At 47.5% G+C, this 27,727-nt stretch overlaps 1 long non-coding RNA gene across 2 annotated transcripts; it reads right to left on the bottom strand.

The window, feature by feature from the left end:
• Positions 1-201: 201 nt before the first annotated feature.
• LOC139358132 (uncharacterized) lies at positions 202-25,791 on the bottom strand. 2 transcript variants are annotated; one of them, XR_011612548.1, is made up of 4 exons: positions 25,427-25,791; positions 11,509-11,626; positions 5,353-5,493; positions 202-2,233 (listed from the first exon to the last, which is right to left on the bottom strand). It is a non-coding gene; the product is annotated as an uncharacterized lncRNA (long non-coding RNA). The 2 variants fall into 2 exon arrangements; XR_011612549.1 differs by lacking the exon at positions 5,353-5,493.
• Between the last annotated feature and the right edge of the window lie 1,936 nt (positions 25,792-27,727).

The raw sequence follows: 27,727 nt of genomic DNA, 5'->3' as shown, positions 1-27,727 counted from the left end.
TTTGTATTTTTAGTAGAGACAGGGTTTTTGCCATGTTGCCCAGGCTTGTCTCAAACTCCTGAGCTCAAGCGATCCACCTGCCTCGGCCTCCCAATGTGCTGGGATTACAGGTGTGAGCCACGGCGCCTGGCCTGAAATGTGTACACTTTTTAATTTAAGTGTAGCAGGACGAGCGGCAGACAAAACCTCTCAGACACGGAGTTGTAGGAGGAAGGGCTTTATTCAGCTGGGAGCATCAGCAAGCTACTGCCTTAAAATCCGAGCTCCCTGAGTGCACAATTTCTGTCCCTTTTAAGGGCTCACAACACTAAAGATTTCACATGAAAAGGTAGTGATTGATTTGAGCAAGCAGTGGGTATGTGACAGGGGCTGCATGCACCGGTGGTCAGAGAGAAACAGAACAGAGCAAGGAGTTTCACAATGTTCTTTTTTTTTTTTTTTTTTTTTTTTTTTTTTGAGACGGAGTTTCACTCTTGTTGCCCAGGGTGAAGTGCAATGGCATGATCTCGGCTCACCGAAACCTCTGCCTCCCAGGTTCAAGCGATTCTCTTGCCTCAGCCTCCCTAGTAGCTGGGATTATAGGCATGTGCCACCACGCCTGGCCAATTTTGTATTTTTAGTAAAGACAGGGTTTCTCCATGTTGGTCAGGCTGGTTTTGAACTCCTGACCTCAGGTGATCCGCTCGCCTTGGCCTCCCAAAGTGCTGGGATTACAGGCGTGAGCCACCGCCCCTGGCCCACAATGTTCTTTTATACGACGCGGGGAATCTAAGGACAACATCGGTTTTTAAGTCATGAGTTGATTTTTAACTACTAGGTTTAGGCCAGGCAGGTCCAGGTCCGGTTTGGGGCCTGGCGCCGGGCTGCCTGTCTTTGGTTTCACTTCCTTGTTTTGTTTTGTTTTGTTTTTTAAACAGGTACTGGGTATAAAACAATATGAGAGGGTCTCTCTCTTGCCTCATAAGAATGAAAGAAGACTGGCTGCACCACCCACTCCAGAGCGTTGCGAGGATGGGGATCAAACACTCAGCGGACCGGGCAGGCTGTCAGTGTCCGCAGGCCGCTCAACACGACGCGGGCATATGGCAGCGAACAGGAGAGGAGATGTCGCAGTCCCAGCAGTCTGTCTCCGCCGCTCTTGGCTGCCTGGTCCCGGCCCCGGTGCAGGGGTAGGACGATTACTTGGGATCTTGGATCCGGACTAGGAGGGCAAGGTAGAAGAGCAAAGCGGGCCAGTACTGAGGGTGCGATTTGCGACCGTTCTGCCTAAACGACAGCAGATGCTCGCGCTCGCGCACGCGCAGAAAGAGTTGGCTGCCACGCTCCCTGCTGCGCCCGAGGACCTCACGTCACACCGAGGGCCTCATGTGACCTCGCAGCAGCCAGCGAAGCGGGGTAGTCAGCATCTCCGCAACTAACCTGGGTCAGCTGGCCGTCGGGACCAGGTTCTTTCCCGGGGCTCAGCGCAGTCGCTGAGCTAACGCCACAGTCTGGAAGTTGCCTGTTTCGTCAGAGCGGGGGGAATACTTGGGCAGGAAAGAGGAACTGAGGCCCAAGCATCCGCGGGACTCCTTTAGAGCGGGACCTGCCGGTGTCCACGCGCCCCACTTAGTAATAGGTTTCCACGCCAGTCTGGGACCTTCCGGAGCGGTGACCTCAGAGGCGCATCCATGGAGGGGCCCGTGAAGGTGTCGCCAGCCTCTGGGCTGTCCTTAAGGATTTTTTTTTTTTTTTTTTTTTTTTTTTTTTTTTTTTTTTTTGAGACGGAGTCTCGCTTTGTTATCCAGGCTGGAGTGCAGTGGCGCGATCTCGTCTCACTGCACCTCCCTCCTCCTGGGTTCAAGCGATGCTCCTACCTCAGCCTCTCGAGTAGCTGGGACTCCACGAGCGCGCCACCACGCCCAGCTACTTCGAGGGGAACACTTCAACAATGACCATGTCGTAAGTTTCCGGGAGCGCAAGTTCCGTGTGCTGGAGGCACCCGTGTGGAGTGTGTTCTGCTCCCGCAGGTGTGAGCCTTCAGATGGGGAACGTGCGCTGGAAATTTCTGAGAAATGCTTGAACCAGGCCGGCTCTGGGCTGAAATTGAAAAAAATTAGAAGTGCAGGTGCATCCTGGTTCTTCTCAGTGTATCGGAGTCGGGCTGTTTCAACCTTCGTTTTTGCACTTCAACGTTAGCTCTTCAGGGTATTAAATTTAGGGCTTTTGTGCTGTCAGAGGCAGATGACCAAACCTATCAAACATTCCGCAGAGGTGAAATGAATTTTCTTAACTGGCTAAAGTGTCTCAACTGCCAGGCCCTTGCGGGCCTTTGTTCCGTAACGTTCTTAGCTAAGAAAGATTACACGATCAATGAATTTGGGCAGAGTAATTGCTAAGTTTCCTCTTTCAAATTATACTTTGGTGTAAAGACTCAATTTCAATGCTACAAAACTCTAATTTCAGCTTATTTGAAACATTCTATGAGCTCTACACGCAGATGTTTTCTTGGTTTTGACGGACACGGTGAGGATAAAGGGAATATGATATTCATGGTGGTAATGGCAAAAATGTTTACTCCACACACAAGACGAATTTTTCCTATACTAGAAGACAATTGAGTATATTCCTAATAAGGTGTACAATATCGAGCTTCCAAGTCTACTTAGGAGACAAGGTGATGAGAGATTATAAGAACAAGTCATAAACATAATGGTGACTGAATTATCTATAATCACCAAAGACTCAATGACTCATCTCCCATGTTATCTCAAAGACATTTCACCCAGTTTTTTCCTCCATTGGTTCAAAATAAGATCACTGTCTTCTCCCCGACATGCCTTTTTTTTTTTTTTAAATTTGGATGGGGTCTCACTCTGTCACCCAGGCTGCAGTGCAGTGACCTGATCTTGGCTCACTGCAGCCTCCACTTCCCACCTCACCCTCCTGAGTAGATGGGACTACAGGCACAGGCCATCACGCCTGGGTATAACATGCTTTTTAAATTTGACTTCTAGGACACCCATTCTCTTGGTTTTCCCCTACTTCTATGTCTGCTCCTTCTCAGTGTTTTTTTTTTTTTTTTTTTTTGCTAATTCTCTCTTCTCATCACCTTTTCATTTGGAGTGTCTCCAAGTGTAATTTATGGTCCTCTTCTGTATCTAACCCTCACTTTCTTGGTGATCTTGCTGATCTTACCATGTCTCATGGGTTTAAATTTTATCTCCTATGCACCTCTGGTTATACATTTATCAAATGCCATACTTTTACATCCAACTACCTTCTTTTTTTTTTTTGAGACGGAGTCTTGCTCTGTCACCCAATCTGGAGTGCAGTGGCGTGATCTCAGCTCACTGCAAGCTCCACCTCCCGGGTTCACACCATTCTCCTGCCTCAGCCTCCCGAGTAGCTGGGACTACAGGTGCCCGCCACCATGCCCGGCTAATTTTTTGTATTTGTAGTAGAGACGGGGTTTCACCGTGTTAGCCAGGATGGTCTCGATATCCTGACCTTGTGATCCGTTCACCTCCGCCTCCCAAAGTGCTGGGATTACAGGTGTGAGCCACCACGCCTAGCCCCAACTGCCTTCTTGACATCTCCTCACAGATGTCCAATAAATATCTGAAAATTGATGTGTCAATACTGAACTCATGATCTTCCTCTCTATACGTGCTCCACTATGGCCTTTCCCATTGTAAATGACAGCAATTCCATCCTTTTAGTTGTTTATGCCAAAGCCTGCTTTCTTCCACTGCACCAGTCATCAGGACGTCATGTTGGCTCTACCTTCAAAACATGTCCCAAATCTGACCTATTCTCAACTGCCTCCACAGTGAACACCTTAGTTAGCTGTATTATCATTGCAGGATCCCCCTAACAGGTGTCTCTGCCTCTACCCTACTACCCTCCCCGCCCCAGCCCCCTAGTCTCAACACAGCAGCCGGAGTGAGTGTTTTAAAAGCTAAGTCGGATCACATCACCCTTCTGTAGAAAATACTCTCATGGCTTCTGGTTTCATTCAGAGTAAAATCCAAAATCCTTAGAATAGCCTTCAAGGCCTGAAATGACCGAATTCTGTTAGTCATGGTTCTAGCAGGAAACAGCTGGCATGTTCAAATTAGGATAGTTTAAGGAGAATTTTAAAAAGGGGTTATTCTAAAAGGTGTGAGCAGAGGAAAGGGAATGATTGTACAGCAACCTTGGGTCTAGTAATAGCAGGGCTTTTACAGCATCCCTATGCTGGAAGGGGCAAGGAACGGAGTGGTACCAGATCCCCCAAACAGAGAGGACTAAAGCGATAGCCACCTGTCAGGAGTTGAATCCCTTCAGTTGAGGGATAGGGATGCAGCCAGCCAGTGGGCATCTTGCTTAGAGGGAGCAAGAGTAATGAATACCCAGATGCCACTCTCCTCACTCGCTCTCTTTTGTGGGTGCCCTGTTAGGAGATCCAACAGAAAGCCAGATGGCAAGGGTGTAGTCCCTAGAGGGCACCTCCCTGGACTCACAGCAGGATGGAAGAAGGTGAAGGGTGGTCTGGAGGGCCACATATGGGATACTGAGCACCCTCTCTAAGCTCAGCCTGGCCCTCCCCTTCCATTCATTCCCTCAAACCACACTGGCCTTGTTATCCTGTAAGATTCTCATGCTTCTCTCTTAGGGCCTGTTTTAGGTACCCCCTCTGCCTGGAATATTCTTTCTCACATATTTTTTGGGCTAATGTCCTCATCTCCTTTGGCCTTTGCTCAACTCTCATTATCCTCTCAAATAGGACATCTTGGCTGGGCATGGTGGTTCATGCCTGTAATCCTAGCACTTTGGGAGGCCGAGGCAGGTGGATCACCTGAGATCAGGAGTTTGAGACCAGCCTAGCCAACATGGTGAAACCCCGTCTCTACTAAAAATACAAAAATTAGCCAGGCGTGGTGGCATGTGCCTGTAATCCCAGCTACTCAGGAGGCTACTCCTAGCTACTCAGGAGACTGAGACAGGAGAATCCCTGGAACCCAGGAGGTGGAGGCTGCATTGAGCCGAGATTGTACCACCACACTCCAGTCTGAGTGACAGAGCGAGACTCCATCTCAAAAAAAAAAAACCCAAAAAGGACACCTTGATCACCCATTCAGCACTGCCACCCACCACCCAGCACTCCTGACCCTGCTACACTGCTGTACTTTTTCTTTCATCCATAGCACTTAACTTCCTGCATACTCTAACCTTCACTTATTTATTGTGCACTGTTTATTTCCTCCATCCCTCCACTAAGATTGAGCTCCGCAAGTGAAAGGATCTTTGTCAGCTTAGTTGATTGATGTATTCTAAGTGCCTAGATCACATAATGTTTGTTGAATGAATTAACAGTCCTTTAGTACTTACCGGGCGTGGTGGCGGATGCCTGTAGTCCCAGCTACTCAGGAGGCTGAGGCAGGAGAATGGCATGAACCTGGGAGGCGGAGCTTGCAGTGAGCCGAGATCCTGCCACTGCACTCCAGCCTGGGCGACAGAGCGAGGCTCCATCTCAAAAAAAAAAAAAAAGAGGTTCACCATGGCAATGCAAAAAATAATTTTTTTTTTTTTCTTGAGACGGAGTCTCACTCTGTGTCGCCCGGGCTGGAGTGCAGTGGCAGGATCTCGGCTCACTGCAAGCTCCGCCTCCTGGGTTCATGCCATTCTCCTGCCTCAGCCTCCCAAGTAGCTGGGATTACAGGTGCCCACCACCACACCTGGCTAATTTTTTTTTTTTTTGGTATTTTTAGTAGAGACCGGGTTTCACTGCCTTGGCCAGGTTGGTCTCAAACTCCCAGCCTCAGGTGATCCACCTGCCTCAGCCTCCCAAAGTACTGGGATTACAGGCGTGTGCCACTGTGCCCAGCCAACAATGCAAATTGATAGTTTATCTTTACAGGTGCAGTCACCCCAGCCCACCAGACACAAATGTATACCTGATTGTTCCCCTACCCCATTTTGTCCGTATTGTCTTATGTAAAATGCAGATTCCCCACATTTTTTCCCAGCCTCTTTTGTTTATGTAAAAACTGTGTGCTTCTCAATATCCTGCCCTTTCCCCTTTAAATTTGGAACCCTCAAAATCATCTTCGGAGAAAGCACAGACCAGTCTCCTGGGCGCTTTCTTCACTTTGGCAAATAAATCTCCTAAAATGATTGAGACTTGTCTCATCATTTTCCTCCATTGACATCTGGTAATCAGGAAGGGATCCTAGATGAAAGTGGCCCAGCCTGCAGCAGTTCGCCTCTCGGTGCTTGGTGTTGGCTTGGGCACCTTATAGCCCAAACTGACAAGACAATTTGCCAAAGTCCAGGACCTCTTTCCTCCAGGAATCTCTGATCTTCCAGCATTTTTCAGCTGGGGGTCTGAGGTTTATTTGCTGTTTAAAAAAAAAAAAAAACTCCCTTTTTGTGGGAGTTTTTCCACTCACTTCCACCAAGGAAGGCGAATTCATCTGCTTCTGCATCAGTGGAGAGCGGTCTCCAGCTTGGGCTCCATCACTAGGTAAGAAACTGGTTTGGGATTCTGTCTTCCTGCAAATTCTCTTAAATAACTAAAATTAGCATGAACAACCAGCTGGTGTTAGCTTCTGCTTACACTTAGAGCGCTCAGAAATAGTATAATTTGTGTCATCATTGTTAGTTGTGCTTAACTGTTTTGTTGTTTGTTTCTGTCCTGGTCAAATCAGAAGGGGAATCCTAAATTACTGGGAACAAGGCCTCTGAAGTGGGAGGAAAACAGCCAACAAGAGGGAAAAAAGTAAGAGAAAAGAAAAGATTTTTAATTTTAACTATTAAAGGGGCTTTATTTACATAACAAGGCCACCTTTTTGCCAGCCGAGACCAAACTGAAAGAGCAATGGCTTTATTTCTGAAATAACAGCATTTTGTCCTAGCTGAAATATGGTAATAAGATTTTAAAAAGACCGGACGCAATGACTCACACTTGTAATCCCACCACTTTGGGAGGCCAAGGCAAGTGGATCATGAGGTCAGGAGTTCAAGACCAGCCTGACTAACATGGTGAAACCCTGTCACTACTAAAAATACAAAAATTAGCCAGCCGTGGTGGTGCACACCTGTAGTCCCAGCTACTTGGGAGGCTGAGGCAGGAGAATTGCTTGAACCCAGGAGGCAGAGGTTGCAGTGAGCCGAGATTGCACCACTGCACTCCAGCCTAGGTGACAAAGCAAGACTCTGTTTCAGAAATAAATAAATGAAATAAAAATAGCTAGGCATGGTGGCATGCCTGTAGTCCCAGCCACTCAGGAGGCTGAGGAAGGATTCTCTGAGCCCAAGAGTTCAAGGCCGCAGTGAACTATGATTGTGCCACTGCACTCCAGTCTGGGAGACAGAGTGAAATCCTGTCTCTAAGAAAAAAAAGAAAGGCCTGAAAACGTTTTTTTTTTTTTTTTTTTTGAGACAGAGTTTCATTCTGTCACCCAGACTGGAGTGCAGTGGTGCGATTTCGGCTTACTGAAACTTCCACCTCCCGGGTTCAAGTGATTCTCATGCCTTACCCTCCCAAGTAGCTGGAATTACAGATGTGTGTCACTATGCCCGGCTAATTTTTGTATTTTTAGTAGAGACGCAGTTTCACCATATTGCCCAGGCTGGTCTTGAACTCCTGACCTCAAGTGATTCACCCGCTTTGGCCTCCCAAAGTGCTAGGATTACAGGAATGAGCCACTGTGCTCAGTCAATAATTAAAAATTTTAAAAAGAACACACACACAGACACACACACACACAAAAAAGAGCCTGGAATGCTACAAGTGTATTATAGTTTATTGAAGTAAAATTATATTTATGACATCATGAACAATTGTCTTATGACTCAGTGACAAGGCTTGAAATTTAAAAAAGCAAAAAAGGGAACAATTGACTGTTTGCCAGTCCATTAAAATACATACTGCTGGCCGGGCATGGTGGCTCATGCTGTAATCCGAGCACTGTTAAACCAATTATCTCTTTTTTTGATAAATTAATAAATCAAATTTATTCATTCCAGCTACCTGGGAGGCTGAGGCATGAGAATTATTAATGAATGTGATTTATTAATGAATAAATGTGATTTATTAATGAATCACATTCTCTAAAATATTCCAAATCAGAAAATGTTGTGTTAAATACTTGTCAAGTTTCACAAGGTGATTAAACATACAATTGTGGGGTCCCACTCAGAACACCGGAGTTAGTATAAAGATTATTTTAAGCTGAAGACATCTGAGATGGAACAGATGCACAAAGAAGCTTCCTTGGGACTTCCCTTATTTGATTAAAAGTAGAAACTTCTGAGAAATGAGGACTGACATAAATTTCCTGTTTGGGGTGGCTTCTACTCCCAGGGGAGAGACCAAGAGTAAACCTACCATAAATCCCCTCTCTGGCCGAGTTTTATGACCCTGAAAAAGACCACTCACAGCTATATAAGAAAGTTTGTGATAATGTTTGCATGTCTTCCATTTGTTCTTCTAAAAATACATTTGTCTTTTTTAGAGAAACCTATTTGTCCTTCCTATAGAAGTCCTTTTTTTGGCTAGGCGCATCGGCTCACGCATGTAATCTCAGCACTTTGGAAGGCTGAGGCAGGCAGATCACCTGAGGTCAGGCGTTCAAGACCAGCCTGGCCAACATGGTGAAACCCCGTCTCTACTAAAAATACAAAAATTAACTAAGCATGGTGGCGGGCACCTGTAGTCCCAGCTATTCGGGAGGCTGAGGCAGGAGAATTGCTTGAACTTGGGAGGCAGAGGTTGCAGTGAGCTGAGATTGCGCCACTGTACTCCAGCCTGGGCAACATAGTGAGACCCTGTCTCAAAAAAAAAGAAGTCCAGGCCGGGCACGGTGGCTCATGCCTGTAATCCCAGCACTTTGGGAAGCTGAGGCGAGAGGATCACAAGGTCAAGAGATTGAGACCATCCTGGCCAACATGCTGAAACCCATCTCTACTAAAAATATAAAAATTTGCTGAGCGTGGTGGTGTGCACCTGTAATCCCAGCTACTTAGGGGGCTGAGGCAGGAAAACTGCTTGAACCTGGGAGGCAGAGGTTGCAGGGAGACGAGATGGTACCACTGCACTCCATCCTGGTGACAGAGTGAGACTCCGTATCATTAAAAAAAAAATTAGTAGGCCGTGGTGGTACGTGCCTGTAGTCCCAGCTACTTGGGGGGCTGAGGTGAGAGGATCACTTGAGCCCTGGCAGTCGAGGCTGCAGTGAGCCAAGATCACACTACTGCACTCCAGCCTAGGTGCCAGAACAAGAGCCTGTTTAAAAAAAAAAAGATAAAAAATAATTTAAAAAGAGAGAGAGAGGGTTCCCACTCTCTTGCCCAGGCTGGTCTCATGTGGTCCTCCTGCCCCAGCCTCCCAAAGTGCTAGGATTACAGGCGTGAGCCACCATGCTGGGCTGTGAGACTCTTGTTTTTACAGAAAATTAAAAATTAGCCAGCGTGGTGGCATGTACCTATAGTCCCAGCTATTTGGGAGGCTGAGGTGGGAGGATTGGCCAGGCCCAGGAGGTCAAGGCTGCGGGGAGCTGAGATTGCACAAGTGCACTCCACCCTGGGCAACAAAGCAAGACCCTTCCCAAAAAATAAAATAAAAATAAAAATGAAAAATAAATTGGAGTCAGGCAAGGTGGCACATGCTTGAAATCCCAGCACTTTAGATGGCTGAGGCAGGAGGATCCTTTGAGCCTGGGAATTTGAGACCAGCCTGGGCAGCATAGTGAGACCCTGTCTCTATAAAAATAAATTTAAAAAGTTAGCTGGCCACGATGGTGCAGGCCTATGGCCTCGGCTACTCGGTAGGCTGAGGTGAGAGGATTGCTTGAGCCCAGGAGATCTAGGCCGTGGTGAGCCATGACTGTGCCACTGCAAAATCAGACCTGGGTGACAAAGTGAGATTCTATCTCAAATAAAATAATTGCTGGCTGGGTGCAGTAGCTCACGCCTGTAATCCCAGCACTTTGGGAGGCTGAGGCAGGTGAATCACCTGAAGTCAGGAGTTCGAGAACAGCCTGGCCAACATGGTGAAACCCCATCTCTACTAAAAATACAAACTTAGCCAGGCCTGGTGGCGTGTGCCTACACTCCCAGCTACTTGGGAGGCTGAGGCAGGAGAATAGCTTGAACCCGGGAGGCGGAGGTTGCAGTGAGCTGAGATTGTGCCATTGCACTCCAACCTGGGCAACAGAGTGAGGCTCTGTCTCAAAAACAAATAAATAAATAAAATGAAAGAAAATAAAATAACAGTAACTGCTATCATGTCTGTTGATCCAAAGTTCTATTTTGGCAGTATTATATGTCTTGTGATTAAAACAAAGTGAAAACCATAATTATTTTCTTTTTTTTTTTTTTTTTTTTTTGAGACGGAGTCTCGCTCTGTCGCCCAGGCTGAAGTGCAGTGGCGCGATCTCGGCTCACTGCAAGCTCCGCCTCCCGGGTTCACGCCATTCTCCTGCCTCAGCCTCCTGAATAGCTGGGACTACAGGCGCCCACAACCGCGCCCGGCTAATTTTTTGTATTTTTAGTAGAGACGGGGTTTCACCGTGGTCTCGATCTCCTGACCTTGTGATCCGCCCGCCTCGGCCTCCCAAAGTGCTGGGATTACAGGCGTGAGCCACCGCGCCCGGCACCATAATTATTTTCTAAGTTGTGCTTCTTTGGGTAGTCAAAAGTTCTCGAAATCTGGTGCGTTACAGTAAGATCAATAAAAACAGTTCTTGGGATAGAAAACCTCAGGATTAGTGTGTCAGGACATATTTTCAGAAATGAACACTAGATGTCAGCTTTCAGGCAAGCTTTTCTGAGTCACTGACCCATTTTTCCCTCCTGACAAAACCCAAGCCAAGTCTTTACTGAATGTAGAAACTTTCCTCCCCAGGGAAACCCACTTCCCCAGGGCTCCCCCACTGACACCCTTGTTAGGGTAACAGTTGAGCTATTAAAGTTAGCAGGAGCTAAACTAGAAAGTGAAGCACCATAGAGATTTCCGGGAAGACATTAACTAAAAAACAGAGAAACAAACAAAAAATCTAACCTGCAATTCCCTCCCTCTCCCTCTACTTTACTATCCTTTAAAAGAATAAACACAGGGTGGGTGCATCGGCTCATGCCTGTAATCCCAGCAATTTGGGAGGCTGAGGCTGGAGGATCACTTGAAGCCAGGAGTTCAAGACCAGCCTGGGCAACATGGAGAGACCCCATCTCTACAAAACACAGAAAAATTAGGCAGGTGTGGTGTTGTGTGCCTGTAATCCCAGCTACTCGGGAGGGTAAAGCATGAGAATTGCTTGATGCCAGGAGGCAGAGGTTGCAGTGAGCCAAGATCATGCCACTGCACTCCAGCCTGGGTGACAGAGCAAGACCCTGTCTCAAAAAAAAAAAAAAAAACACTTAAAAAATACACTCCTGTAATCTCAGCACTTTGGAATGCCAAGGCGGGCAGATCATGAGGTCAAGAGGCTGAGACCATCCTGGCCAACATGGTGAAACCCTGTCTCTACTAAAAAAAAAAATTACCTGGGCGTGGTGGTGGGCGCCTGTAATCCCAGCTACTCCGAAGGCTGAGGCAGGAGAATCGCTTGTACCTGGGAGGTGGAGGTTGCAGTGAGACGAGATAGCGCCGCTGCACTCCAGCCTGGCAACAGAGCAAGACTCTATCTCAATAATCATCATCATCATCATCATCATCATCATCATCATCGGCCATAGCTGGGCATGGTGGCTCAAACCTGTAATCCCAGCACTTTGGGAGGCCAAGGTGGGTGGATCACTTGAGGTCAGGAGTTCGAGACCAGCCTGACCAATATGGTGAAATATGGTGAAACTTTACTAAAAATACAAAAAATTAGCCGGGTGTGGTGGCGGGTGCCTGTAGTCCCAGCTATTCAGGAGGCTGAGACAGAAGAATTGCTTGAACCTGGGAGGAGGAGGTTGCAGTGAGTGAAGATCACATGACATTACACTCCAGGCTGGGCAACAGAGCGAGGGTCTGTCTCAAAAAACAAACAAAAAGGCCGGGCGCGGTGGCTCAAGCCTGTAATCCCAGCACTTTGGGAGGCCGAGGCGGGTGGATCACGAGGTCAGGAGATCGAGACTATTCTGGCTAACATGGTGAAACCCCGTCTCTACTAAAAATACAAAAAACTAGCCGGGCATGGTGGCGGGCACCTGTAGTCTCAGCTACTTGGGAGGCTGAGGCGGGAGAATGGCGTGAACCCGGGAGGCGGAGCTTGCAGTGAGCCGAGATCACGCCACTGCACTCCAGCCTGGGAGACACAGCGAGACTCCGTCTCAAAAAAAAAACCAACAAACAAACAAAAAAAAGCCTAGGTGCAGTGGCTCACGCCTATAACCCCAACACTTTGGGAAGGCAAAGGCGGGTGGATCACCTGTGGTCAGCAGTTTGAGACCAGCCTGACCAACATGGCAAAACCCCATCTCTACTAAAAATACAAAATTAGCCAGGCATGGTGGTGCATGCCTGTAATACCAGCTACTTGGAAGGCTAGGCAGAAGAACTGCTTGAACCCAGGAGATGGAGGTTGCAGTGAACCAAGATCATGTCATTGCACTTCAGACTGGGCAACAAGAGCAAAACTCCATCTCAATCAATAAATAAATATTCGACACAAAAATAATTTCATCTTTGTAATGAAGAGGGTGGAGCACAGGAAGAAGGAAATCTTCCTGAACCAATTCCAAAGACTTCATGTCGTGTGTGCATGGTAACAGCAAGTTTTTTCAGCATTTGCTCTTTTTTGTTAAAAAAACAAAACAAGGCCGGGAGCGGTGGCTCAAGCCTGTAATCCCAGCACTTTGGGAGGCCGAGCCAGGCGGATCACAAGGTCAGGAGATCAAGACCATCCTGCCTAACACGGTGAAACCCTGTCTCTACTAAAAAATACAAAAAAAACTAGCCGGGCGAGGTGGCGGGCACCTGTAGTCCCAGCTACTCGGGAAGCTGAGGCAGGAGAATGGCGTAAACCCGGGAGGCGGAGCTTGCAGTGAGCCGAGATCTGACCACTGCACTCCAGCCTGGGCGACACAGTGAGACTCCGTCTCAAAAAAAACAAAAACAAAAACAAAACAAAACAAAACAAAAACTCTACTCTCTGCCGATTTATGCCTTAAATAACTATTTATGAAGTATTTACAGGGTACAACTTAGTACATGTGTCAGTCTGTGGCAGATGGTGGAAGGCTAGAAAACACATTTGGTCAAGGTCAATCCTCTACACTTCAGACCACTGCAGTCTCATGGAGGAAATAAGACAGTTACATAAAATGCCATAGTGTACAGTACAGTTTCTGGCATGCACATTTTTTTGGTGGCACAGCACAAATTAAGTATTTTTTTATTTTTTATTTTTTTATTTTTTTGAGATAGATTTTTGCTGTGTCACCCAGCCTGGAGTGCAGTGGCGCAATCTCAGTTCACTGCAACCTCCACCTCCTGGATTCAACTGATTCTCATGCCTCAGCCACCCGAGTAGCTGGGATTACAGGCACCACCACCACACCTGGCTAATGTTTTTTGTATTTTTATTAGAGATGGCGTTTCACCATGTTGGTCAGGCTGGTCTCGAACTCCTGACCTCAAGTAATCCACCCGCCTCAGCCTCTCAAAGTGTTGGGGTTACAGGCGTGAACCACTGTGCCCAGACAGAAATTAAGTCTTACTAAGAGGCCAGGTGCAGTGGCTCACACCTGCAATCCCAGCACTTTGGGAGGTCAAGATGGGTAGATTGCCTGAAGTCAGGAGTTTGAGACCAGCCTGGCCAACATGGTGAAACCCCCTCTCTAATAAAAATGCAAAAAAATTAGCCAGGCATGGTGGCAGGCGCCTGTAATTCCAGCTACTCTGGAGGCAAAAGCAGAATTGCTTGAACCTGGGAGGTGGAGGTTGCAGTGAGCCTAGATCACACCACTGCACTCCAGCCTGGGCGATAGAGCAAGACTCTATCTCAGGAAAAAAAGAGAAAAAAAAAAGAGGCATTTTACTATTTTATATTGGGTAAGCATGGAAAAGGAGGCAAACTAATTTATTTGAGTGTGTAGAGAAGAAAAAGCAAGTTTTCCTTACTTAAGGCTCATGGCTGAGACTCCTATAACAAAATACAGATTAACAAGAGAAAAGCATATACATTTATGTAATATAAGTTTTACATGATGGGGAGTTTTCCTAAGGAAATAAAGACCCAAAGAAAAGCCTGTGTACTTTTATGCATAGGGTTGAGAAGGTGGATAGTTGTGCAGAAGTATGATTGAACAAACTGGGTATGATCTCACGGTAATAAATTGGGGACATGAGATTAGCAAGACCTGTTTGTTCAGATTCTTCTTGGCAGCCCTGTATGACATTCTTTCCACCCTGATACAGGGCAGGACACCTGTCACATGAGGGTTTTCAAGGGAGATAAGAGGATGACCTTCCTAGGCTTTATGGCCTGCTTCAGAGAAGGATGAGGGAGATGTGACAGTGGCCTTCCAGTGTATGCTGTTTTCTCAAATTCCAAGGTGCTATGCTTGGGGGTTGGGTTTCCTATGCCATATCAGTGCTTACAGTATGACAAGCAGCGTGATGAGTGCTTTACAAAGCCTGCACTACGTATCAGGTAGTTTTTACTCATTTGTAAGATGAGCAATCTTCATATCTTCATTTTAGAAAGACTGACCAAAGGCCCATAGTCATACAGACAGATGGTAGAATCCGGAATTGAAACTAGTTTCCTATGCTACCATGGAGTGAAGCAAAAAAAGGAACTAAAACTAGGTCTAGGCTCGTAGGCTGGGTGTAGTGGCTCACGCCTGTAATCACAGCACTTTGAGAGGCCTAGGCGGGCATATCACCTGAGGTCAGGAGTTCAAGACCAGCCTGGCCAAGATGGTGAAACCCCATTTCTACTAAAAATACAAAAATTAGCCAGGTATGGTTGTGTGCACCTGTAACCTCGGCTACTTAGGTGGCTGCGGCACGAGAATCACTTGAACCTGGGAGATAGAGGCTTCAGTGAGCTGAGATCGGGCCACTGTATTCCAGCCTGGGCAGCAGAGTAAGACTCTGTCTCAAAAGCAAAGAACAGAAAAGAAAAAAAGAAGAGAAAAGAAACTAGGTCTAATGCTTCCTAAGACTTATTAATGTTCTTTGTTTTTATTTTTTGAAGAGTTTATTTTTTCTTTTTCTTTTTATATATATATGTTTTTTGAGACGGAGTTTTGCTCTTGTTGCCAAGGCTGGAGTGCAATGGCACGATCTCAGCTGAGCCTCTCAAGTAGCTGGGATTACAGGTGCCCGCCATCATGTCCGGCTAATTTTTGTATTTTTAGTAGAGACAGGGTTTCATCATGTTGGCCAGGCTGGTCTTGCACTCCTGATCTCAGGCAGTCCACCCGCGTTGGCCTTCCAAAATGCCGGTATTACAGACGTGAGCCACTGCTCCCGGACATGACCCTTATGAAAAAATAAACTCTTGTCCGGGCACAGTGGCTCATGCCTGTAATCCCAGCACTTTGAGGGAAAAAAAAAAAAGTCTTAAGTGTTTGTTTTAGGACACAGGTCACAGGTGTGTGTGTGTGTGTGTGTGTGTGTGTGTGTGTGTGTGTGTGTTTTGAGAGAAGGAGTCTCGGCCAGGTGCAGTGGCTAATGCGTGTAATCCCAGCACTTTGGGAGGCTGAGGCAGGCGGATCACGAGGTTAGGAGTTTGAGACCATCCTGGCCAACATGGTGAAATCCTGTCTCTACTAAAAATACAAAAATTAGCCAGGCATGGTGGCACGTGCCTGTAATCCCAGCTACTTAGGAGGCTGAGGCAGGAGAATCGCTTGCACCAGGCAGTCAGAGGTTGCAGTGAGCTGAGATCATGCCACTGCACTCCAGCCTGGCAACAGAGTGAGACTCCGTCACAAAAAACAAAACAAAACAAAAAAAACAGAGAGAGAGAAGGAGTCTTACTGTGTTGCTCAGGCTGGAATTCAGTGGCTCGATCTCAGCTCACTGCAACCTCCGCTTCCCGGGTTCAAGAGATTCTCCCACCTCAACTTCCTGAGTAGCCGTGACTACAGGTGTGCACCACCGTGCCTGGTTCATTTTTGTATTTTTAGTACAGACAGGGTTTTGGCACGTTGGTCAGGCTGGTCTCAAACTCCTGACCTTGTGATCCACCTGCCTTGGCTTCCCAAAGTGCTGGGATTACAGGCATGAGCCACTGCACCCTGCAGTCACACAGACTTTATTCAATACTATCTTGATAGATCTAGGGACGACTGCAATGGGATTTTGCAATGGAGAGAGAGAGAGACAGGCTCCCCCTTGTAATCCCAGCACTTTGGGAGGCAGAGGTGAGTGGATCACCTGAGATTGGGAGTTCAGGCCAGCCTGGCCAACATGGTAAACCACGTCTCTACTAAAAATACAAAAATTAGCCAGGCACAGAGGCTCACGCCTGTAATCCCAGCACTTTGGGAGGCCGAGGCAGGTGGATCACCTGAGGTCAGGAGTTCAAGACCAGCGTGACCAACATGGTATAACCCTCTCTCTACCAAAAAATACAAAAATTGGCAAGGCATGGTGGCGGGTGTTTGTAATCCCAGCTACTTGGGAGGCTGAGGTAGGAGAATCACTTGAACCTGGGAGGCAGAAGTTTCAGTGAGCCGAGATCACGCCATTGCACTCTAGCCTGGGTGAAAGAGCAAGACTCTGTCTGGAAAAAAAAAAAAAATAGCCGGGTGTGGTGGCGGGCCACTGTAATCACATTTACTTGGGAGGCTGAGGCAGGAGAATCACTTAAACCTGGTAGGTGGAGGTTGCAGTGAGCTGAGACCATGACATTTCACTCAACATTGCACTCTAGCCTGGGCAATAAGAGCGAAACTCCATCTCAAAAAAAAAAGAAAGAAGTCGGCCGGGCGCGGTGGCTCAAGCCTGTAATCCCAGCACTTTGGGAGGCCGAGACGGGCGGATCACGAGGTCAGGAGATCGAGACCATCCTGGCGAACACGGTGAAACCCCGTCTCTACTAAAAAAATACAAAAAAACTAGCCGGGCGAGGCGGCGGGCGCCTGTAGTCCCAGCTACTCGGGAGGCTGAGGCAGGAGAATGGCGTAAACCCGGGGGGCGGAGCTTGCAGTGAGCTGAGATCCGGCCACTGCACTCCAGCCCAGGCGACAGAGCCAGACTCCGTCTCAAAAAAAAAAAAAAAAAAAAAAAAAAAAAAAAAAGAAAGAAGTCTTGGCTGCGCATGGGGGCTCATGCCTGTAATCCCAGTATTTTGGGAGGCTGAGGTTGGGGGATCACCTGAGGTCAGGAGTTTGCCTGAAATAATTAAGTTCCGCTTCAAATTCCCTTGTTCCTTGTAACCGCTAGTGTCCTTTCACACTGCTAAAAACAATAAGTTCTTTTTCTGTAAACAACCCTTCATGCCTTTGCCGAGCCCAAACATGCCTTCCCAGCTAATTGGTAACAGACAGTCTCTCCCTCCCCTCCTCTCTTCGCAAATTATGCTTTTACCCTATTTGGAAAAATGTAAGTCTTAGCTAATCGGGTTAACTTGGATTGTGGGTTCCAACTCCAGCCAATGGGGAGAGGACACAGAAACTGGAGCTGCGTTAGGGATAAAAATCCTTCTCTCCTTTGTTTGGTATGTTCTTGCAATCATGACAGACGCAGGCAGCAGCCTTCTGCAGAAGTAAGTCTGCCTTGCTGAGAAACTTTCTAAGTGCTGATTTTCTTTGTGGCATCGAGCACTTGTTCCTAACAAGTTAGAGACCAGCCTGGCCAACATGGTGAAACCCCGTCTCTACTAAAAATACAAAAATTAGCTGGGCGTGGTGGCAGGGTCCTGTAATCCCAGCTTCTTGGGAGGCTGAAGCAGGAGAATAACTTGAACCTGGGAGGTAGATGTTGCAGTGAGCCGAGATGGTGCCATTGCACTCCAGGCTGGGTGACAACAGCAAAACTCTGCCTCAAAAAAAAGAAATAAGTCTTGGCAGGGCACAGTGGCTTGCGCCTGTAATCCTAGCGCTTTGGGAGGCCAAGGTGGGAGGATCACTTGAAGTCAGGAGTTTGAGACCAGCCTGGCCAACATGGCGAAACCCAGCTCTACAAAAAACACAAAAATTAGCCAGGCATGGTGGCGTGTATCTTTAATCCCAGCTACTTGGGAGGCTGAGGCACGAGAATCGCTTGAACCCGGGAAGTGGAGGTTGCAGAGAGCTGCACACCAGCCGAGATGATAGAGACGCCATCTCAAAAAAAAGAAGAAGAAAAGAAAAACCTATGGCATTTATTTATCTAATGTGAAATATAACACACATAGCAAAACTCCATAGAACAATATGAACCATAATAATTATAAAATATCACCCTCATAAACACTATTTATGTATATACCAGTTTTGTGAGCAGCCCCAAAATGCGCCCCCTCCTCCCAGGATCACACTCCATTTCTCTCCTCTAGAGGGAGGTAAACGCCACCCTGACTTTCTCACAAATTACTTTCTTGCTTCACTACACCCATTTTTTTCGGCATCTTCACTTTAATGTGCATACCTAAACAATGTGGTTTTGGTTTGACTGTTTTTTTGTTTGTTTGTTTTTTGTTTTTAATAACAAAAGACAGGGGTTTGCCATGTTGACCAGGCTGGTCCCACTCAGCCTCCCAAAGTCCTGTGATTACAGGCATGAGCCAGTGAGCCTGGCCTGTTTTGTCTGTTTTTGAAGTTTACATATTTAGACTTATACTCTATGTATTTTCTTTATGTATTGCTCTTTCCCTGAACATTGTGATATTTATGCATGCTGTATTATTCAGCTGTAATTTGTTACTTTCTATTGATATTCTATTACATGAATACAGCACACTTTATCTCTTATGTTCATGGATAATGGGTTTCTGTTTGGGGCTATCAAGAATGTTCTTGTCCACCTATCCTGGGGCACAGGTGCTTCTCAAATATTAGTGTATATATGTATCACATAGGGATCTTGTTGAGATACAGATTCTAATTCAGATGGTCTGCTGCTGGGCCCATGGAATTATTTCCTTTGCCCAATTCTCTCTGTTGCCCAGGAATGCCTGCCTTCCTTCCCTCTCTGTTGCCCAGGCTGCAGTGCAGTGGCTCACTGCCAACTTCCACCTCCCAGGTGCGTGCCTGCCTGCCTGCCCGCCCGCCCGCCTGCCTACCTGCCTTCCCTCCCTCTCTGTTGCCCAGGCTGCAGTGCAGTGGCTCACTGCCAACCTCCACCTCCCAGGTTCAAGCAGTTCTCCTTACTCAGTCTCCAGAGTAGCTAGGATTATAGAAGCCCACCACCTCACCCAGCCAGATTTTTTGTTTGTTTGTTTGTTTTTAGATGGAGTTTTGCTCTTGTTGCCCAGGCTGGAGTGCAGTGGCACCATCTCAGCTCACTGCAACCTCTGCCTCCCAGATTCAAGTGATTCTCCTGCCTCAGCCTCCCGAGTAACTGGGACTACAGGCGCCCGCCACCATGTTTGGCTAATTTTCCTATTTTTAGTAGAGATGGGGTTTCGTCATGTTGGCCAGGCTGGTCTCAAACTCCTGACCTCACGTGATCCACTTGCCTCAGTCTCCCAAAGTTCTGGGATTACAGGCATGAGCCACTGTGCCTTGCCAAGATTCTTAATATTTGTTATCCACGGGGGTAATCTTAATTTGTATTTTTGGGGGTATTTATGAGATTGCAAGGCTTTTTATATATTAGCCATTTGGAGTCTCCCTCCCCCCACCCCTTTTTTTGAGTCTTGCTCTGTCACCTAGGCTGGAGTGCAGTGGTGCTGATCATGGCTCACTGCAGTCTTGGCCTCCCAGGCTCAAGCGATCCTCCCACTTCAGCCTGTAGGCAGAACTACAGGCGTGTGCCACACTGCGCCTAATTTTTATTTATTTATTTAGAGTCAGAGTCTTGCTCTTGTCACCCAGGCTGGAGTGTAATGGCACGACCTTGGCTCACTGAAACCTCTGTCTCTTAGGTTCAGGTGATTCTCTTGTCTCAGCCTCCCAAGTAGCTGGGATTACAGGTGCCCGCCACCATACCCGGCTAATTTTCTACTAAAATAGAGATGGGGTTTTCCCATGTTGGCCAGACTGGACTCGAACTCCTGACCTCAGGTGATCCACATGCCTCGGCCTCCCAAAGTGCTGGGATTACAGGCATGAGCCACCATACCTGGCCTTGAATTTCCTATTTTTGGAAAATGTTTGAGGTCCTCCTCCTTCCCACCTCAGTTTTCTTTGAAAAACTGTTGTGCCTTTTACCATTGTGGCAGAGGAAAAACCTTTCCTTTATCGTCTTAGGTTCCTACTACGAGGGCTTGTGAATTAAACTGACAAAAGACAGATTCATAGAAGATTAAAAGTCTATTCATATGCATAGAAGATATAATAAGACAAATCGCTAGCTTACCAAATGTTGAAAGCTGGAGTGTAAATGCCTAATTCAGAAGGTGAGAGAGAGGAGAGAAAATTTACTGAGATGAACAAATAGGTTTCTCTAGGCAGTACAAATTGTAGCAGGACGAGCTGCAGACAAAACCCCTCAGACACTTGAGTTAAAGAAGGAAGGGCTTTATTCGGCCCGAAGCTGGGCAAGACTCACATCTCAAAAACCAAGCTCCTGGCCAGGCGCAGTGGCTCAAGCCTGTAATCCCAGCACTTTGGAAGGCCGAGGCGGGTGGATCACGAGGTCAGGAGATCGAGACTATTCTGGCTAACATGGTGAAACCCCATCTCTACTAAAAATACAAAAAACTAGCCGGGCGTGGTGGCGGGCACCTGTAGTCCCAGCTACTTGGGAGGCTGAGGCAGGAGAATGGCGTGAACCCGGGAGGCGAAGCTTGCAGTGAGCCGAGATCACGCCACTGCACTCCAGCCTGGGAGACACAGCGAGACTCCATCTCAAAAAAAAAAAAAAAGAAAAAAAAAAAACCAAGCTCCCCAAGTAAGCAATTCCTGTCCCTTTTAAGAGCTTACAACTCTAACGGGGTCCGTGTGAGAGGATCCTGATCGATCGAGCAAGCAGGGGGTATGTGACTCGGAGCTGCATGCACCAGTAATAAGAACAGAACAGAACAGGACAGGGATTTTCACAGTGCTTTTCCATACAATGACTGTAATCTATAGATAACATAACCAATTACATCAGGAGTCCATCTTTAACTACCAGGCCCAGGGTATGGCGCCGGGCGGTCTGCCTGTGCATTTCATTTCTGCCTTTTAGTTTTCACTTCTTTCTTTGGAGGCAGAAATTGGGCATAAGACAATATAAGGGGTGGTCTCCTCCCTTAAAATGAGTTTTCTAGAGAACCAATGGTTGATAAGAAAGTTTGTGATGTATGGTGGCACAATTTGGGCTCACTGCAACCTCTGATGCTCTGGCTAAAGTGATCCTCTCACCTAAGCCTCCCCAGTAGCCGGGACTACAGGCGTGTGCCACCATGCCCAGCTAATTTTTTGTATTTTTTTGTAGTGATGATGTAACCACCCAAGGGGTTCACCTTGCCCACTGCCTAGACAGAGCCGATTTCTCAAGATGGGAATTGGAATAGAAAAGGAGTAATTCACACAGTGAGAGCCAGCTGTGCTGGAGACTGGAGTTTTATTATTACTCAAATCAGTCTCCTCGAGCATTAGGGGAGCAGAGTTTTTAAGGATAACTTGGTGGGTGAAGGGAAGCCAGTGAGACAGGAGTGTCACTGGTCAACGGTGAAATCATAGGGAGTTGAAGCTGTCTCCTTGTGCTGAGTCAGTTCCTGGGTGGGAGTCCCAAGATCAGATGAGCCAGTTAATAGATCTGGGGGTGCCAGCTGATCCATCAAGTGCAGGGTCTGCAAAATATCTCAAGCACTGATCTTACAAGCAGATTAGGGAGGGTCAGAATCTTGTAGCCTCCAGGTGCAAGACTCCTAAACAGTAATTTCTAATCTTGTGACTAATGTTAGTCCCACAGAGGCAATCTAGTCCTCAGGCAAGAAGAAATCTGCTTTGGGAAAGGGCTATCATCATCTTTGTTTTAAACTAAAAACTAAGTTTCCCCCAAAGTTAGTTCAGCCTAAACCCAGGAATGAATAAGGACACCTTGGAGGTTAGAAGCAAGATTAAGTTAGAGTCGGTTAAGTTAGATCTCTTTCACTGTCTCAGTCATAATTTTGCAAATGGGGTTTTGCCATGTTGCCTAGGGTGGGCAAGTGGTCCTTTTGTCTTCCACATGGCCATGAAACTCCCCTGGAGATGGGATTTACAGTAGGTTTGGTCTGTCTTCTGGGAACAGACCCACCTCAATTTTCAGAAGTTTCTGCTTTTAGTCAGATAAGGGAAGCTACGAGAAGACCTCTTTCTGCATCAGTTTATTGTCAAATGTCTTCAGTTTAAAGTAATCTTCATGGCTGGGCACGGTGGCTCACATCTGTAATCCTAGCACTTTGGAAGGCTGAGGCAGGTGGATCACCTGCGGTCAGGAGTTCGAGAACAGCCTGGCCAACATGGCAAAACCCCATCTCTACTGAAAATACAAAAATTAGCCAGGTGTAGTGGCAGGTGCCTGTAATCCCAGCTACTCAGGAGACTGAGACAGGAGAATCGCTTGAACCTGGGAGACTGAGATTGCAGTGGGCCAAGATCGCGCCACTGCACTCTAGCCTGGGCGATGGAGCAAGACTCTGCCTCAAAAAAAAAAAAAAAAAAAACTTCACAGCAACTTTGGGTTCTGAGTAGGTCCCTATACCATCATGAAAATTTCCCAGGTATTATTTATTTGAGACAGAGTCTTGCTCTGTCGCCAGGCTGGAGTGCAGTGGCTTGATCTTGGCTCACTGCAACCTCTGCCTCCCAGGTTCAAGGGATTCTCATGCCTCAGCCTCCCAAGTAGCTGGGACTACAGCTGCCCACCACCATGCCTGGCTAATATTTTTGTATTTTTAGTAGAGATGGGGTTTCACCATGTTGGCCAGGCTGGTTTCGAACTCCTGAGCTCAAGCGATCCACCTGCCTTGGCCTCTCTAAGTGCTGGGATTACAGGCATAAGCCACCTTGCCCGGCCTGCAAATCCTTTTAATAGGAGGCAGAATTAGTATTTAAAACTAATCTATAGGCTGGGCACAGTGGCTCATGCCTGTAATCCCAGTACTTTGGGAGGCCGAGGCAGGTAGATCGCCTGAAATCAGGAGTTCGAGACCAGCCTGGCTAACATGGTGAAACCCCCTCTCTACTAAAAATACAAAAAAATTAGCCAGGCATAGTAGTGGGCACCTGTAATCCCAGCTACTCTGGAGGCTAAAGCAGGAGAATTGCTTGAACCTGGGAGGTGGAGGTTGCAGTGAGCCTAGATCACGCCATTGCACTCCAGCCTGGGCGACAGAGCAAGACCCATCTCAAAAAATCAAAACAAGCACAAAAACCTAATGTATAAAACAAATGCATAGGTGGGCACCCTTGTAGCCTCAGCTACTCTGGAGACTGAAGGAAGAGGACTGATTGAGCTTAGGAGCTCGAGGTTGTAATGGGTGATGATGACACCCATGAATAACCACTGCACTCCAGCATGAGTAACACAGCAAGACCCTGTCTCTAAATAAAAAAAAAAGAGAGAGAAAAATAAATGTAGTTATGTTTCCTTGATCATGCATAAACTGACTCGAAATAGTTGCCTCTGGGTGCATTGGGAAGTGGGCAAATGGGTTACGATTTTTCACTATAAGCTCCTGAGTGGCTGGGATAATAGGCGCCTGCCACTGCACCTGGCTAATTTTTGTATTTTTAGTAGAGACGGAGTTTCTCCATCTTGGCCAGGCTGGTCTTGAACTCCAAACCTCAGACAATCCGCACACCTCGGCCTCTCAGAGTGCTGGGATTACAGGCGTGAGCCACCCAGCCCGGCATCAAAGTCTTATCTGTACTGTTAACATAGGAATTTCGCTGTTGCACATCTGAAACGGAGACAACTTTGCTTTGAAATACTTGTGCAGCTAATAAAAACATTCTTGCGACTGGGTGTGGTAGCTCATGCTTGTAATACCAGCACTTTGGGAGGCGGGCAGACCACCTGAGGTCAGAAGTTCAAGACCAGCCTGGCCAACATGGAGAAACCCCGGCTCTACTAAAAACACAAAAAATGAACCTGGAAAGCAGAGGCTGCGGTGATCCGAGATCACATTCCTGCACCGCAGCCTGGGTGACAGAGCAAGACTCTGTCTCAAAAGAAAAGAAAAATTATTGCTCTTGTTAAGGATACGTTTGAATTGTTGAAAATGACAGGGTAGCGAAGGGAAAAGTATGTGCTAATAAAATGGCAAGCCTAATTACCAGGGTAAATATTTTTAAGATTTTGAAGCATGTGTTTGAACAGCGCAGCTGGAGAAAATTATGTCAAATGTCTTGAGGACATGGAATGCCAAACACAAGGATCTAAAAATGGTAGTAGTGCTTTAATCCCACTGCCTTGGGACAGTGACAGAAATCAGGGACAAGAAGAAACACATTTCTTGAATTGGGCAGCTGAAAACCTAAACAAATCACTATCAAGTCCGTTTATTTGTGTGTGTACATTCAGTTATTTGTATTATTATTTGAGACGGAGTTTCGCTCTTTTTGCCCAGGCTGGAGTGCAATGGCTCAGTCTCGACTCACTGTAACCTCCGTCTCCCGGGTTCTAGCGATTCTCCTGCATCAGCCTCCCGAATAGCTGAGATTACAGGCATGAACCACCACGCCCAACTAATCGTATTTTTAGTAGAGGTGGGGTTTCTCCATGTTGGTCAGGCTGGTCTCGAACTCCCGACCTCAGGTGATCCGCCCACCTTGGCCTCAGGAAGTGTTCGGATTACAGGTGTGAGCCACTACGCCCGGCATTATTATTTTTTAACGAGACGGGGGTCTCACTATGTTGCCCAGGTTGGTCACGAACTCCTGGTCTCAAGCAATCCTCCTGCCTCGGCCTCCCAAGTGCCATTTGTATTTTATATACTCTTAAGGACCATGGGGCAGATACAGCACAGGTGGAAAGTCAGCTCTGAGTTAAGCCTGTTGGAGATGTAGCAACACCACGCAGAAACACAGAAAGATGGGGGGTAGGGCTGGGTGCAGGGGCTCACTCCTGTAATCCCAGCATTTTGGAAGGCCAAGGCGGGCGGATCACTTGAGACCAGTAGTTGAGACCAGCCTGGGCAACAAGGCGAAACCCCGTCTCTACCAAAAATATAAAATTAGCCGGGCACGCACCTGTAGTCCCAGCTACTCAGGAGGCTGAAGTGAGACGATCGCTTGAGCCCGGGAGGCGGAGGTTACGGTGGGCCGAGATCGCGCCACTGCACTCCAGCCTGGGTGACAGAGTGAGCCCCTGTCTCACGAAGGGAAGGGGAAGGGAAAGGGAAAGGAAGAAAGAAATGGAAGCGGTGTAGGACCGAAGGAATCTGGGACGGAAGCTCACCCCCTGGAAGGCCTAGGGAGAGAGGCGCCGGCGACGTGTCTCCACCACGCGTCACCGGCATGCGCGGTCCACACTCCAGCGCCGGCTCTCGCGAGAGCCCCGAGCAAGAAACCGAATCTGCAGGTGCGCCACCCTTTGCCTGCGGCACCCTTCCTCCCGCTGTCAGGGTGATGGTCGCGATAGTTGCACCAGCAGAGGAGCGCGAAAACCTCTTGTGCTGCCTCCCAGTGACCGCCAGTTCCCGGACCACGTTCTCCCTAGGAGCCCAAGAAGGGCGGACAACCAGGCGCGCTTGGCCGGTCTCGGGAGGAAGAAGTGGCGGAAGTGGGATTTGGGAGACAATCCTGGAGTCGGTGTGCTACGCATGCGCCAATGGAAGCGGCCAGGCGGGTGGAGGCGGTGACCGCGCGCAGGCACCAGCGTCCCAGAGGCCTATCGTCTCGCGCGCAGAGCCGCGCGGTACGCGGCGTCACAGCACATCCGAGCTAGAGTCCAGTCACGTGACCCGCTCGTGGCGGTCCATGTGGGGCGTTGTAGTAGCATTTAGTGAGTCAAGCGAACCTAGCGGGCTGCAGCCCTAGATCAGTTTCTCCGTCAGATTCCATTTCCTCCAGCGGCACCTGAACCGGCGCGGCCCTCTGCGTCTTCTTGCTCCCTGGGGATGGGGCGCGTAGCCCCCTTCTTCACAGAAGGGAAAGATATTTGAGCAGGTGGAAGAAACAGGTGCCTGGGACGCTGTCCCGACGCCCACACGATGCGCTGAGACCTGAGCTTACCCTCGCGTGTCCCATCGTGCCGTGATTCTGTCGCGGCCCTATGGGGACTCTGCGCCTTTTGCGGTTTTCCTTAGTCCTGTGGCCCGAGACCTTTGCAGTCTCCCTGCCGCAATGGAGACGTCCTAGGAGGGTCTTCTGTTTCCATGTTTAGGGAAATGGAAAACCTACATAGTTTAGTAACGAATTGAAAGAGTAGTCCAAAGTCTTCCCACAAAGACGACTCCAAGCCACCATGGCTACCATAGCAAATTGAACGATATATAAGAGGAAAACATAATTCCAGTCTTAAATAGTTCCAGAATAAAAGGGGGAAGGAAGACGAAAGCGGGAAACACTTTTTAACTTTTTAATGGCCTAGCATAACCCTGATAGGAAAACCTGACAAAAAACAGCAAACGGAAGGAAAAGTGTATGCAAGTTTTGCTCATGAGTGTAGACGGAAAAATCTGTAAGCAAAATATTAGCAAAATCTAGTATTATGTGAAAGGAATAATACCATACCCAAGTTAAGTGATGTTTTGTTTTGTTTTTTTGAGATGGAGTCTTGCTCTCTCTTGAGGCTGGAGTGCAGTGGCGCGATCTCGGCTCACTGAAACCCCCACCTCCTGGGTTCAAGTGATTCTCCTGCCTCAGCCTCCCGAGTAGCTGGGATTACAGGTGTGCATCACCACGCCCGGCTAATGTTTTTGTATTTTTAGTAGAGACGGTGGAGGGGTTTCACCGTATTGGCCAGGCTGGTCTGGAACTCCTGACCTCAAGTGATCCAACCGCCTGGGTGTCCCAAAGCGGTGGAATTACAGGCGTGAGCCACCTCGTCCGACCAAATTAGGTTGTTTTAACATTAGAAGACAAATTACTGTAATTCAAGATATTAATTAATGGAGAAAATATCATCTTAGTAAATGTAGAATAAATTATTAAATTTAACACTTATTCATGATAAACACGGAAAACCAGGACTAGAAGAGAAATTAATCTTATAGAGGGTATCTGCAAAACACCATACACCAAACATCCTACTTAATGGTAAAGGATTGAAAGGGTTTATCTTTAAGAACGTGGGGCCGGGCGCGGTGGCTCAAGCCTGTAATCCCAGCACTTTGGGAGGCCGAAGCAGGCAGATCACGAGGTCAGGAGATCGAGACCATCCCTGGCTAACATGGTGAAACCCCGTCTTTACTAAAAATACAAAAAACTAGCCGGGCGTGGTGGCGGGCGCCTGTAGTCCCAGCTACTCGGAGGCTGAGGCAGGAGAATGGCGTGAACCCAGGAGGCAGAGCTTGCAGTGAGCCGAGATCGCGCCACTGCACCCGAGCCTGGGCGACACAGCGAGACTCCATCTCAAAAAAAATAAATAAATAAAAAATAAAGAACTTGGGGCCTTTAACTCTACAGTTTCCCCCAGTTGTTGCTGATTCCATATACATAGACCATTTCAACATGTTTCTCTGTCCTGTTTCCTGCTAATTGGTATGGTTGGATTATTTTATTCCTTGAACATAGTAATCATAATTATTTTGTAATC

The sequence above is a fragment of the Macaca nemestrina genome, chromosome 14 (genome assembly GCF_043159975.1).
Source record: "Macaca nemestrina isolate mMacNem1 chromosome 14, mMacNem.hap1, whole genome shotgun sequence".
NCBI lineage: Eukaryota > Metazoa > Chordata > Mammalia > Primates > Cercopithecidae > Macaca > Macaca nemestrina.
The sequence above is the reverse complement of the archived record's forward strand: the minus strand, read 5'-3'. Positions and strand labels throughout refer to the sequence as shown.